The sequence below is a fragment of the Gastrolobium bilobum genome, unplaced genomic scaffold (assembly GCF_033153095.1).
Source record: "Gastrolobium bilobum isolate Gb01-03AN ecotype WA unplaced genomic scaffold, APGP_CSIRO_Gbil_v1 utg11031, whole genome shotgun sequence".
NCBI classification, from domain to species: domain Eukaryota; kingdom Viridiplantae; phylum Streptophyta; class Magnoliopsida; order Fabales; family Fabaceae; genus Gastrolobium; species Gastrolobium bilobum.
In genome coordinates, this window is record NW_026896435.1 from 212571 (window position 1) to 224494 (window position 11924).

At 39.0% G+C, this 11924-nt stretch overlaps 1 non-coding gene across 1 annotated transcript; it reads right to left on the bottom strand.

Annotated features, from left to right (window-relative positions):
• Positions 1–5325: 5325 nt before the first annotated feature.
• LOC133299722 (small nucleolar RNA R71) lies at positions 5326–5432 on the bottom strand. The gene has a single exon (XR_009749965.1). It is a non-coding gene; the product is annotated as a small nucleolar RNA R71 (small nucleolar RNA).
• Between the last annotated feature and the right edge of the window lie 6492 nt (positions 5433–11924).

Here is an 11924-nt window from a genome sequence, read left to right on the forward strand (position 1 = left end):
AATTGCCCTATGTCTATCCCTAGATCATAAGGATTATGATGAATTTATCAAGTCAGGGTTCATACACCAAAATCCCCATTGTCATACAATTACCCTAAATCAATCCATAAGGAGCAAACTCATAGAAAGCATTAAAAACAGATAAATTCATTCAAATATAAAAAGAGAAGAATTCAGAGACAATTTAATTCATAAACATAAAGATTCAATTAGGTTCCATCTACCCCTAACTACATAAAAACTTAGCCTAGCATACTGAATTGAAAAATAATAATAAAGAAAAGAGAACCCCAAGCCTCCATTGGTGTGATGTTGACTTGGTTCCTCAGTGCTCCCACGGTCCGCAATAGGATTCCTCCTTATGCTGCTTCAAACGCCTCTCCGTGGTTTAATATATAATCATCTATCTGGTCCCAAGGCCCTTTATTTATAGAGGAGAACATATCTTTTAAATTTCCATTCAAATCTCCTTCAAATCTTCATTCAAATCTTAATTTGGATATTGATAATAATTGGGCCTGAATTTTGACGCATCAGAGCGTTTTAGCGCTCATTAGAGCGCAAAAACGATCTCCTAGTGTATTCTTGTCTGCCTTAGGCGTTTTAGCGCTCATCTGGGCGCTAAAACGCTCTCTTTGAAAGGAACTTTGAGTTGTCAGGGCATTTTAATGCTCTGTTGGGCGCAAAAACGCTCTCCTCCAGTGGATTTTTACTATTTTGCTTCTTTAGGGCATTTTAGTGCTATGTTGGGCGCTAAAACGCTCTCCATCAGCTTGTGAATTGCTTGTAACTTGCTTTCTCTGGACTTTCTTGGGTATTCAAACATCTCTTTTCGTTCTTTTTCTTCATTAAGCATTCTTTTATGTCAAAATACCTTCAAAATAGGCAAGATTACAACATGTTAGCTAAAAATTCAAATCTTTATGATTTTATAATGTAAAGCCCTAATTTCCATGCAATTCACTATGTAATTCTTGTATAAATTAGCCTAAAAACATGATAAACCAAGGGTTTTTCATACATTCCCAGATTTAAATATTGTTGTCCCCAGAAATCAATCAGAATAAATTAAGGGAATTTGGAGTAGGAATTCTCAATTGCATGGAAATTTGATAGGAAAGATTCAATCAGAGACATTATTACAGAGCATTCAAACTTTAAAGAATGATACATCAATCAACAAAATTCATAATTCATCAGTTAAAAGTTGCAATAAAATTTCTTAAGATCAAGAATAATGAAAAATTTCTGAAACACTCCCTCACTAGTATTTCAATTCACTCACACTCAACTGTTTAGGGAGTTGGTGTTTCACTCATCTTCCACTGAATCAACAATACCATAGGCTTGCTTATATTCTCGCTCTCCACTATTGTTATGATAACTCAAGCAGATCAAGAGGTCTTCATCAGGGTTATAATGTGGCATGGTTAAAGGAAGGGAAAATTTTTGGGAACGAAGTTCAAGATTAAAATTCAGATTCAAAGAGGAATAAGTATAACTTTTGTCTATAATTCGTAAACACTTTTCTTTTTTCTTTTCAGTTAATTCTTCTTCTCTTTCTCTTGAACTTTTCTCTTTTAGTCGTTCTCTTTTCTCAAAACAAGTTTTCTTCTTTCTTTTCACTTCTTTTCTTTTTCCTCTTTCTGAGTAATTTTTCTTTTCTTTGTTTCTTTTTCATTCTAACAACCTTACTTCCTTTGGCTTTTCCCTTTTTACTTGTACTTCCAAACATAAAAAACTTCTGCAACCACAATTTACATCCACTCCTTACTTCAAATATGAACTTTAATCTTCAATTAAGGTGATGATTTATTTGGGAAGTGGCTATTTATATTCAAAGGTTTTCAATGAAAAACAAGTCTAGGCTCAAAGGGGATTAACTAAGGAATATCAACAAAGGTTAGATATTTGGCCATCTAGTTAAAGAAAGAATATGCCTATATCATCTCTACAAAATATATCCAAGACCACTTCAAGCAAGAAACAAAGCAAGTTCTAGAGGATCTCAACAGTGGAATGCACACTCAATAAAAAGTTTCTGTATAGGCTCAAAACCTCAGCTTATGAATGCACAGTAATTTTCCTGTTCTTTTTCTCAAACAATTTCATCACCAAAGAAAATATTAGATGAATCATGTCACTTATTGCAATGATGCTCATTATCAAAAAGTTATGTAAGCGCATCATCATACTGTCAATCAAATCACTGATCAAATTTCCTACCAATCTTCCATTTATTTGCATTGAGTAAGAAAAATTTAAAATTTTCACAAGGGTTTTCAAAACAAACTAAATATTAAAAAAAAATTACGCTAAAGCAAAGAAGAAGAGATTTAAGATAGTTCCCTATTTTTGCCGGATATTCTGTGTCTGCTCATGAAGTTCCTCCGGCTTATTCAATTGTGCTTAGATGAATCGCGCGTTCCCCATTTCCAGATTTAAATGTTGCTGTCCTCAGCAATAGATTTAAATCTCAAAAGAAAATGCATCGAGAAATAAAAACAACTAGTTGCTCTCTCTTGTTGTTTGTTCCCTTTTCTTCACCTGTAAAATTCACTCAATGATAGCCATTAGTCTCAACACCTTTTCCTATCTTTTTGTATTTTTATTTACTTATTTAATTCAAAATAAAAATAACTAAAACAGTGAATTTAAAATAAAACAGTAAAGTGTGGGTTTGCCTACCCATTAACGCTTGTTTAACAACACGAGCCTGACGTACCTGATTTACTTTCATGGTGGCTCAAAGCATAAGCTTGATGTGACCAAGCTCCATTATTTAGAAATTGTGTCCTCCCATAGTGCTCTTGTGCATATGAGTGAGATACAGTAGCCTCAAGAACTTTGAATTTGGTATTTATATGCTTTCTCGTGCTCCTGGGCTTCTCCATTTTAACCTTTGGCTTATCTTCTTGAGAAGACTCCTCATTGTGCTCTTCTTCACCTTTTTTTTCACCAATATTGTAAACTTGATCTTCCTGTTAAACTTCAGGTGGAGAATTTTCTTTATCAAAGAACTTGAATATAGCCTGCTCTCCGTCCACTCGTAAGATCAGCTCACCCTTAAGTACATCAATCAGCGCTCCTGAAGTTGCCAAGAAGGGTCTTCCGAAGATTATTGGAATTGTAGCATCTTCCTTGATAAACCCCTGGTTCATCAGGTTTTTCAGCATGAATTAGTATCAATTTGTGTGATTAATTGGATGGAAAAGAGGTTAATGTCCTGCAAATCCCTCAAGTACAAGTTCTGAAAGCTCTGTTGAAAATTTACACTGTCTTGTAGGGAAATGAAGCTTAAGGAGCAGCAGAAAGAAAGAAGAAGATTCTGGAGATAAGGAGAATGCCTAAGTGTTAAACGCTAAAACGTCCACACAGAATGTTTTAGCGCACTGTTGCAAATTGAAGGCAAAACTTGTTGTGCTGAGCGCTAAAACGTCCAACACAGAACGTTTTAGCGCGCTGCTGCAATCCGAGGACAAGAATTTGCTGGTCTTGGGCGCTAAAACTTCCTGATCAAATGTTTTAGCGCCCTGCTGTTGGAAAAAGACTCTGGTCTCCAACGCTAAAACGTCCAAACCAAGTGTTTTAGCGTTGGAGTCAGTTGGAAGCAGTTGAGCATTCCCCAGACATGGACGCTAAAACGTTCAACAGTGCACATTTTAGCGTTCAAGTTAGTTAAAAGCAGTTGGGCATCCGTCAAACATGGACGCTAAAATGACCATTCATGAACGTTTTAGCGCCCATGTTAGTTTTCAGTTTTAAATTGTAACACTATATAAGGCAAGGGCCTTCACAATTGTCAGAGTTCTGATTTCCTATCTCTCTCTCCTATATCAGATCCTCTGATCTGACTTCTCTCTATAAATTCCAAAATTCATTAGGACTTAGTTCTTGTATTAGTTAGTTTCTTATGTAATTGTACTTGGAGATTGAATACTCACTACATGGCAATGGAGTTTGATCTTTCTTCTCTTGTTATTATTTGTGTTATGTCTGAGTAGAGTCCTTTGTAGTCTGATTCAATTGAACTCAAGTTTGAATTTATGAATGGTTAATTAGATGTTTTGTTTATCTATTATGTGATTGTATGAAGTTGTCTTGATTAATTCTTCATGTTGATAAATAGTTTACAGACATGTTTACATTGTTTCTTTATTTTTGACAACTTCATCATTAGTGTTCTAGTAGTCAAGACATTGATGCTAGGATTCTGATGTGGTCTTAAGACCTTAGTGATTAATGCATGTATTAAGAAAGGGATAACCAAGACATTGGGGTTTTTGATTAATGTGTCTGTCAGGGTACTAAGACATTACATCTTGAGATGATAAGAAAAAGGTTTATCAACATCACATAGTAGATATTCATCATGGAAATTGATTCATCCAAAAAATTCATTCTTGAGAGAAATTGACATCTGACTACTTGCTTTAAATTATATTCACACTTTATCTGTTTATCAATTCTTTAATTTTACTGAAACTAAATTTCTGGCGACAAGAAATAAATGCAATTTATAATCTTTTGGTTGATTCAACTTAACAACATTTGGTTAGTCAGTGCATGACACAATTCCTCATGGGAACGATCTTTACTCATCATTTTATTACTTGTTTGACTAGTACACTTGCTAAATCTGACAACAAGTTTTTGGCGCCGTTGCCGGGGAATTTGTTTTTCAACATTGACAGACACCATTAGTTGTCAAGATTGAATCTTTTAATTTCAGTATTTTATATATTTTTTTTTGTTGTATGAATTTTTGTTCCATTTTAATTCTGGTGTATGCGAGGTACTAGTGATAAAAATTCCTTGTTGTTTGACCCAGAATTAGAAAGGACAATTAGAAGGAACAGAAGGGCAGCAAGACAAAGAAGACAGTTCCAAGAGAAGGGTGAATCCAGTGCTGTCAATCAAGAAGAAATAATGGCAGAGAACCATAGACCACCACCAGAACAGAGGACACTGGGAGATTACATGACTCCTGCTGTCATACCACCAATTGGTAGTGTTGTGCGCCCTACAGTAGAGCCAAAGAACTTCGAGTTGAAGCCTGCATTGGTACAGTTAGTGCAGAAGGAGTAGTTTGCTGGAACCAGTGCAGAGGACCCTTACTTGCATATAGAAAATTTTCTGTTGTTGAGTGATACTGTGAAAATTAATGGTGTCACAAGGGATGCAATTCTGTTGAGACTATTCACTTATTCACTGAAGGATGATGCCAGGAGATGGCTACAGTCATTACCACAAGGGAGCATTACAACTTGGGATGATCTACAAACCAAGTTCTTAGCAAGATTCTTTTCAGCATCCAAGAGGGCAAAGTTGAAGGATGAGATCACATGATTCAAGCAAAAGGAGTCAGAGTCTATCTATGAAGCCTGGGAGAGGTTCAAGACTCTCTTGAGGAAATGTCAACAACATTGAATAGAAGTGTGGAATCAAGCAGCAATATTCCTCCAAGGGTTGACAACCAACTCCAGGACATTGGTGAATGCCACAATAGGTGGTTCATTGACAACCAAGACCCCTCAGGAAGCCCTTGACATCTTTGAGTCTCTAGCATCTCAGGAGTTTGACAATGCTCCGGTGAGTGACAGAAGGACAGGAATTATTAAACTTGATGGCTATGATGCTTTATTAGCTAGGAATGACCAGTTGCAGCAAGTTCAGAAACAACAACAACAACAACTAGATACTCTCACCAATCAGTTTCCTTCTCAGAAGGTTGCTTCTGTGGACACTAATTCTGTGTGTGCCATTTGTGGGAAAAGCCATGTTACTGATGATTGTGACTATGGAGGGTCTGCTGAACATGCAGAAGTAAAAGGAGTGTGTTATGACCATCACAACCAGAGAGATTACAATAACCAGGGGCGAAATGTCTATGTGCCACCATGGAAGAATAAGAATCAACACCCAGGGTTCAGTTATAGTTCCAATCATCAGTTGAATCCTCCACTACATCCTCCACCACCAAATTCATCACCACAAGGTGATACTTCTGCATGGGAAAAAGCCTTTGCCCAGTTATCCAAGACTACTCAAGATTACATTCAGGTGTCTAATTCATTCAGAGAGGAAACATCTGCATTTATGCAAGAGACTAAGACTTCATTCAGAAATCAGGAAGCATCTATCAGGAACTTGGAGACCCAGATTGGTCAGCTATCAAGACAGATATCTGAGAGACCACAGGGAAAGTTCCCTGGTGATACTATGGTGAATCCATAGGGGCACTGCAAGTCTATTATTACAAGAAGTGGGCTTGTGCTCCAACCAGTGAACAAGAAAGTGGATGAGAAGAAAGCGGGAGAAAAGAAAAATGAGGAGGAAGTTTTTGTTGAAGATGTTGTAGTTGAAAATGATAGAGAAGAGGAAGTTGAGGAAAAGAAGAAAGAAAAAGAGGTAGTGGTTGAAAAAAGTTCTTCACCCAGAAGTTGATGAAGTGGGAGAAGAAGAAGATGGCTGACAAGCAGGACCAGCAAATCAACCTATCTCCATATGCTAAAGTGCCTTACCCTCAACGGTTGAAGCAGGAAATCCAGAAGCAGCACTATGCAAGGTTTCTGGATATTTTTAAGAAGTTACAGATTAACATTCCATTTGTTGAGGCCTTGGAGAATATGCCTCACTATGCCAAATTCATGAAGGATCTTCTGTCTAAGAAGAGGAAATTGAAGGATGGTGAGACAGTGGCCTTAACAGAAGAGTGTAGTGCCTTGATCTGGAAGAAGCTTCCACCAAAATTGAAAGATCCTGGAAGTTTCAGCATCCCTATTGCCATTGGAGATGTGGAAGTAGGGAAGGCACTCTGTGATTTAGGGGCTAGCATTAACTTGATGCCATTGACTGTATGTAGAGCCTTGGGAATCAACTCCCTGAAGGATACTAATCTTATATTGCACCTTGCTGATAGATCCATCAAAAGACCAGAAGGTGTGGTTGAAGATGTTCGGGTCAAGGTAGATAAGTTTATTTTTCCAGTTGACTTTGTGATACTTGATATGGAGGAAGAAGATACTGAAATCCCTCTACTTCTAGGGAGGCCATTCTTAGCAACTGCTAGATCCCTGATTGATGTTGAAAAAGGGAAGCTAATGCTAAGGATGAATGAAGAGACATTTACGATTGATGTGTTTGAAGCCATTAAACACCCTGCTGATGTGGAGGATTGTTTCAGGATAGATATCATACAGGAGGTTGTGGAGGAAGTAAAAGGAGAAGAGGACTTGTTGTTAGAGGAAGACAAAAGTAAGGAAGAAATGAGTGGGGAATTTTATCAAGAGGAACCAGTAGTTGAAGAGCTTGAAAAGAAGGTGGATGACATTCCTAAGGGAGCACCTAAGGTGGAACTGAAAGAACTACCTTCTAATCTGAAGTATGTGTTCCTTGGGGATGATCAAACATACCCAGCCATTATCAATGCGTTTTTGTCTGAAAGGGAGGAAGTGAAGTTGGTTGAGGTACTCAAGAAGAACAAGACAGCCATGGGCTGGTCATTTTCAGATCTTAAGGGTATCAACCCTTCCTTCTGCACTCACAAGATATTGATGGAGGAAGAATGCAAACCAGTGAGGCAACCATAAAGAAGACTTAATCCCACTCTGAAGGAGGTAGTAAGGAAAGAGGTGGTGAAGTTGCTTGATGCTGGGATGATTTATCCTATTTCAGATAGTGCATGGGTGAGTCCAGTTCAGATAGTGCCCAAGAAAGGAGGGTTGACTGTGGTTAGGAATGAGACCAATGAACCGATTCCTACAAGAACAGTGACTGGCTGGAGGATGTGTGTTGACTACAGGAGACTCAATAAAACAACCAGGAAAGACCATTTCCCTATTCTATTCCTGGACCAGATGCTGGAAAGATTGACAGGACATGTTTTCTACTGTTTTCTGGATGGATACTCGGGCTACAACCAGATAGCTGTGGCTCCAGAAGATCAGGAGAAGACTGCATTCACTTGCCCCTATGGAATCTTTGCATACCGGAGGGTGCCTATTGGCCTATGCAATGCACCGACAACTTTTCAAAGGTGCATGCTTTCCATATTCTCTGACATGGTAGAAAGGTGCATTGAGATTTTCATGGATGATTTTTCTGTGTTTGGTCCTACTTTTGATGCATGTTTAGAAAACTTGGACAATGTTTTGAAAAGATACCAAGATTGCAATCTTGTGCTATATTGGGAGAAATGTTACTTCATGGTGACAGAGGGGATTGTTCTGGGACACAAAGTGTCCAACATAGGGATTGAAGTAGATAAGGCCAAGATCTCTGTTATTGAGAAATTACCCCCTCCCATAAATGTAAAAGGTGTGAGGAGTTTTCTAGGACATGCTGGATTTTACCGTCGTTTTATTAAAGACTTTTCAAAAATTGCAAAACCATTGTGCAAGCTGTTAGGGAAAGATTAAGAATTTCTATTTATTGATGACTGCTTGCATGCATGTAATGTGTTGAAAGACAAGTTGATTACTGCACCTATATTCATGGCACCTGATTTTTCATTACCTTTTGAAATTATGTGTGATGCCAGTGATTTTGCTGTGGGGGTAGTGTTAGGCCAAAGGAAAGACAAACTATTGCATGTCATTTACTATGCCAGTAAAATTCTTAATTAGGCACAAAAGAATTATGCTACTACAGAAAAAGAGTTATTGGCAATAGTTTATGCATTTGACAAATTTAGGTTATATCTGCTAGGGTCCAAGGTTATTGTTTACACTGACCATGCAACTTTGAAGTATTTGTTAAAAAAGCAGGATGCTAAGCTCTGGTTACTCCGATGGATGTTACTTCTGCAAGAATTTGAAGTAGAGATCAAAGACAAAAAGGGAGTGGAGAACTTAGTGGCTGATCACTTGTCCAGGATCACGGACACACATCTACAAGAGGGTCCAGAGGTAGTGATCAAGGAGGAGTTTCCTGATGAACAAATACTGGCCATAAGCACTGTTTCTCAGTTGGTGCATGAACAAGTCTTGTCTGTTAACACACCACCATGGTTTGCTGATTTTGCTAACTACAGAGCTGCTGGTGCAATGCCAAAGGATTTCACTTACCAGCAAAGGAAGAAGTTTCTACATGATGTGAAAAGATACATCTGGGATGAACCATACCTCTTCTATAGATGTTCAGATGGAGTAATCAGAAGATGCATCCCGGAGGAGGAGCAAAAGAGTGTCTTGTGGCACTGTCATGGTTCAACCTATGGTGGCCATTTTGCAGGTGAGAGAACAACAGCCAAGGTTTTGATGAGTGGTTTTTACTGGCCCACATTGTATAAGGATGCCAGAAGGTATGTAGAAGCATGTGACAACTGTCAGAGGACTGGTAACATCTCCAGGAGACATGAGATGCCTTTGAATAATATCCTGGAGGTGGAGATCTTTGATGTCTGGGGTATGGATTTCATGGGACCTTTCCCCTCTTCCTACTCTAACAAGTATATCCTGGTGGCAGTTGATTATGTGTCCAAGTGGGTTGAAGCCATAGCCACACAGACCAATGATGCTAGAGTTGTGATAGCATTTCTGAAGAAAAACATATTTGTGAGATTTGGAGTTCCAAGAGCCATAATAAGTGATGGGGGGGACCCATTTTGATAACAGGTTTGTTGAAGCTATTCTTGCCAAGTATGGAGTAAGGCACAAAATAAGTACTCCGTACCACCCACAGACTTGTGGTCAGGTTGAGATTTCCAACAGGGAACTTAAAAAGAATTCTGGAGAAGACTGTTGGGAATGTTAGGACTCAATGGTCCAAGAAACTTGATGACACTTTGTGGGCATATAGGACAGCATTCAAGACTCCTATTAGAATGTCTCCATTTCAGTTGTTGTTTGGGAAAGCATGTCATTTGCCTGTGGGGTTGGAGCATAGAGCATTATGGGCTGTCAAGTTCTTGAACTTTGATTCTAAAGCAGCAGGAGAGAAAAGACTACTGCAATTGGATGAACTAGATGAGTTTCGTCTGTCTGCATATGAGAGTGCCAGCCTATATAAGGAGAAAACCAAGCTATGGCATGACAGGAAGATCACACCCAGGGATTTCAAGGTGGGAGATCAAGTGCTGTTGTTCAACTCCAGATTGAAATTGTTTCCAGGGAAGCTGAAGTCCAGATGGTCTGGACCATTTGTAATTAAGAGCATGAAGCCTTATGGAGCAGTGGAAATTTGTTCTTGGGACTCTGACCAGAGTTTTACTATTAATGGTCAGAGGTTGAAGCTTTATATTGGATGTGCAGTGGATAGGCAACTGATTTCAGTTGCCTTATTGGAGGTAAGCTAGATCATACCCGTCAGGCTCGCGACGTTAAACATGCGCTGAGTGGGAGGCAACCCACTGTTTCAGGTATGTAACCTCAATCTTCATACCATATATAAAAAAGAAGAAGAGAAAGGGAATTTTTTTGAAATTTTAAGAAAACAATTTTTGACAAGTGCTGGACGCTAAAACTTCCATTCTGGACGTTTTAGCGTTCTGGGAGTTGCACCACATTGAAACTCTCTGGCCACAGGCGCTAAGACGTTCATACTGACCATTTTAGCGTTCACCCAATGCATCAATTGCAAGCACTCTGGTCCAGCGCACTAAAACGTCCCTGGTGACCGTTTTAGCGCCGTGCTGCACACAACGTGTGCACATTTCTCTAGTCCAGGGCGCTAAAACGTTTGGTTTCAACGTTTTAGCGCCCCGTCACTAATTCGAATTACACGGGTTTTTTCCCCGTTTCTCTCACACCTTCTCACTATTCTATTTTCACTCACTTCTCTCTTGCACATTCTATCTTCCATTATTCTATATTTCTTCCTCAATTCTTCCACATTTCCTCACGTTTCATAAGGTATGTATCATCCATCTTCCGTTTTTCATTTCTCTTGTATAAATTTTATGTTCATATATATCTAATATAGTTTTTTTTAGGTTTTCTTTAGTCTATGTATTTACATGATTCCATCTTCTTAATTCATATATATACTTGTTATGGTGGTGGAGTGCTGTTTAGTTTCCATGATTTTTGGGGGTTTGGAGAACTCCCTAAGCGTATTACACATTATGCATGTGCACACACACACAAGGTGTTTGCTAAAATGCCTGACCCAGAAAAACCAGGACGCTAAAACACTGGTCACCCAACGTTTTAGCGCTCGACTAGTTTTATACACGTTTAAGGCCAGGACGCTAAAACGCTCAGTGTGAACGTTTTAGCGCCCGGGCCCTGTTGCATACATCATTGATAATTCTGAATTTGGGGCATTGTGGGGGTGTTTACTTGCATGATTTGGATCCAATTCCATCACTACTTCCATTCTAAATCTGGGAATTGGATCCCCTAATTCAAATGCCATACTGATTCTTTATTCTGATTTTCAGGACAATGTCTACACCTCCACCAAAGAAGATTGGAAAGAAGAGATCCAGGGAACCTCGAGCTTCTGAGCCTACACCTCCACCACCTACTTATGATCCATATTTCTGGAAGAGTGCTGAGCATGAGGCTCGTTACACTGCTAAGACCTCTACCAGGCCATTTGTCCGGGAGAGGAAGTTCATACTGGACAAGGATGAATATCCTGAGTTCCAGTCCCAACTGGTAAAAAGGGACTGGGTTACTTTTGGTGAGATCTTGGTGGACAGCAGCCCAAATATAGCAAGGGAATTCTTTGCTAATTCTTATAATGCTGATGAGGGTGGCAAAAGGACTTTCACCAGCTGGGTGAGGGGCAAGAAAGTTAAATATGATGCCCATACCATTCAGAAGCTTCTAAAAATCTGACACTGTGATTACATTCATAACACCAGCTGTGAGTTCAGAAAAAATTGGCAGAACATTGACATCCCTCATAGGAGAAGCAGCCTAGAATTTGAGACTTGGACCAAAATGGGGGCAGCTAAGCCAGTATTGCAAACCATA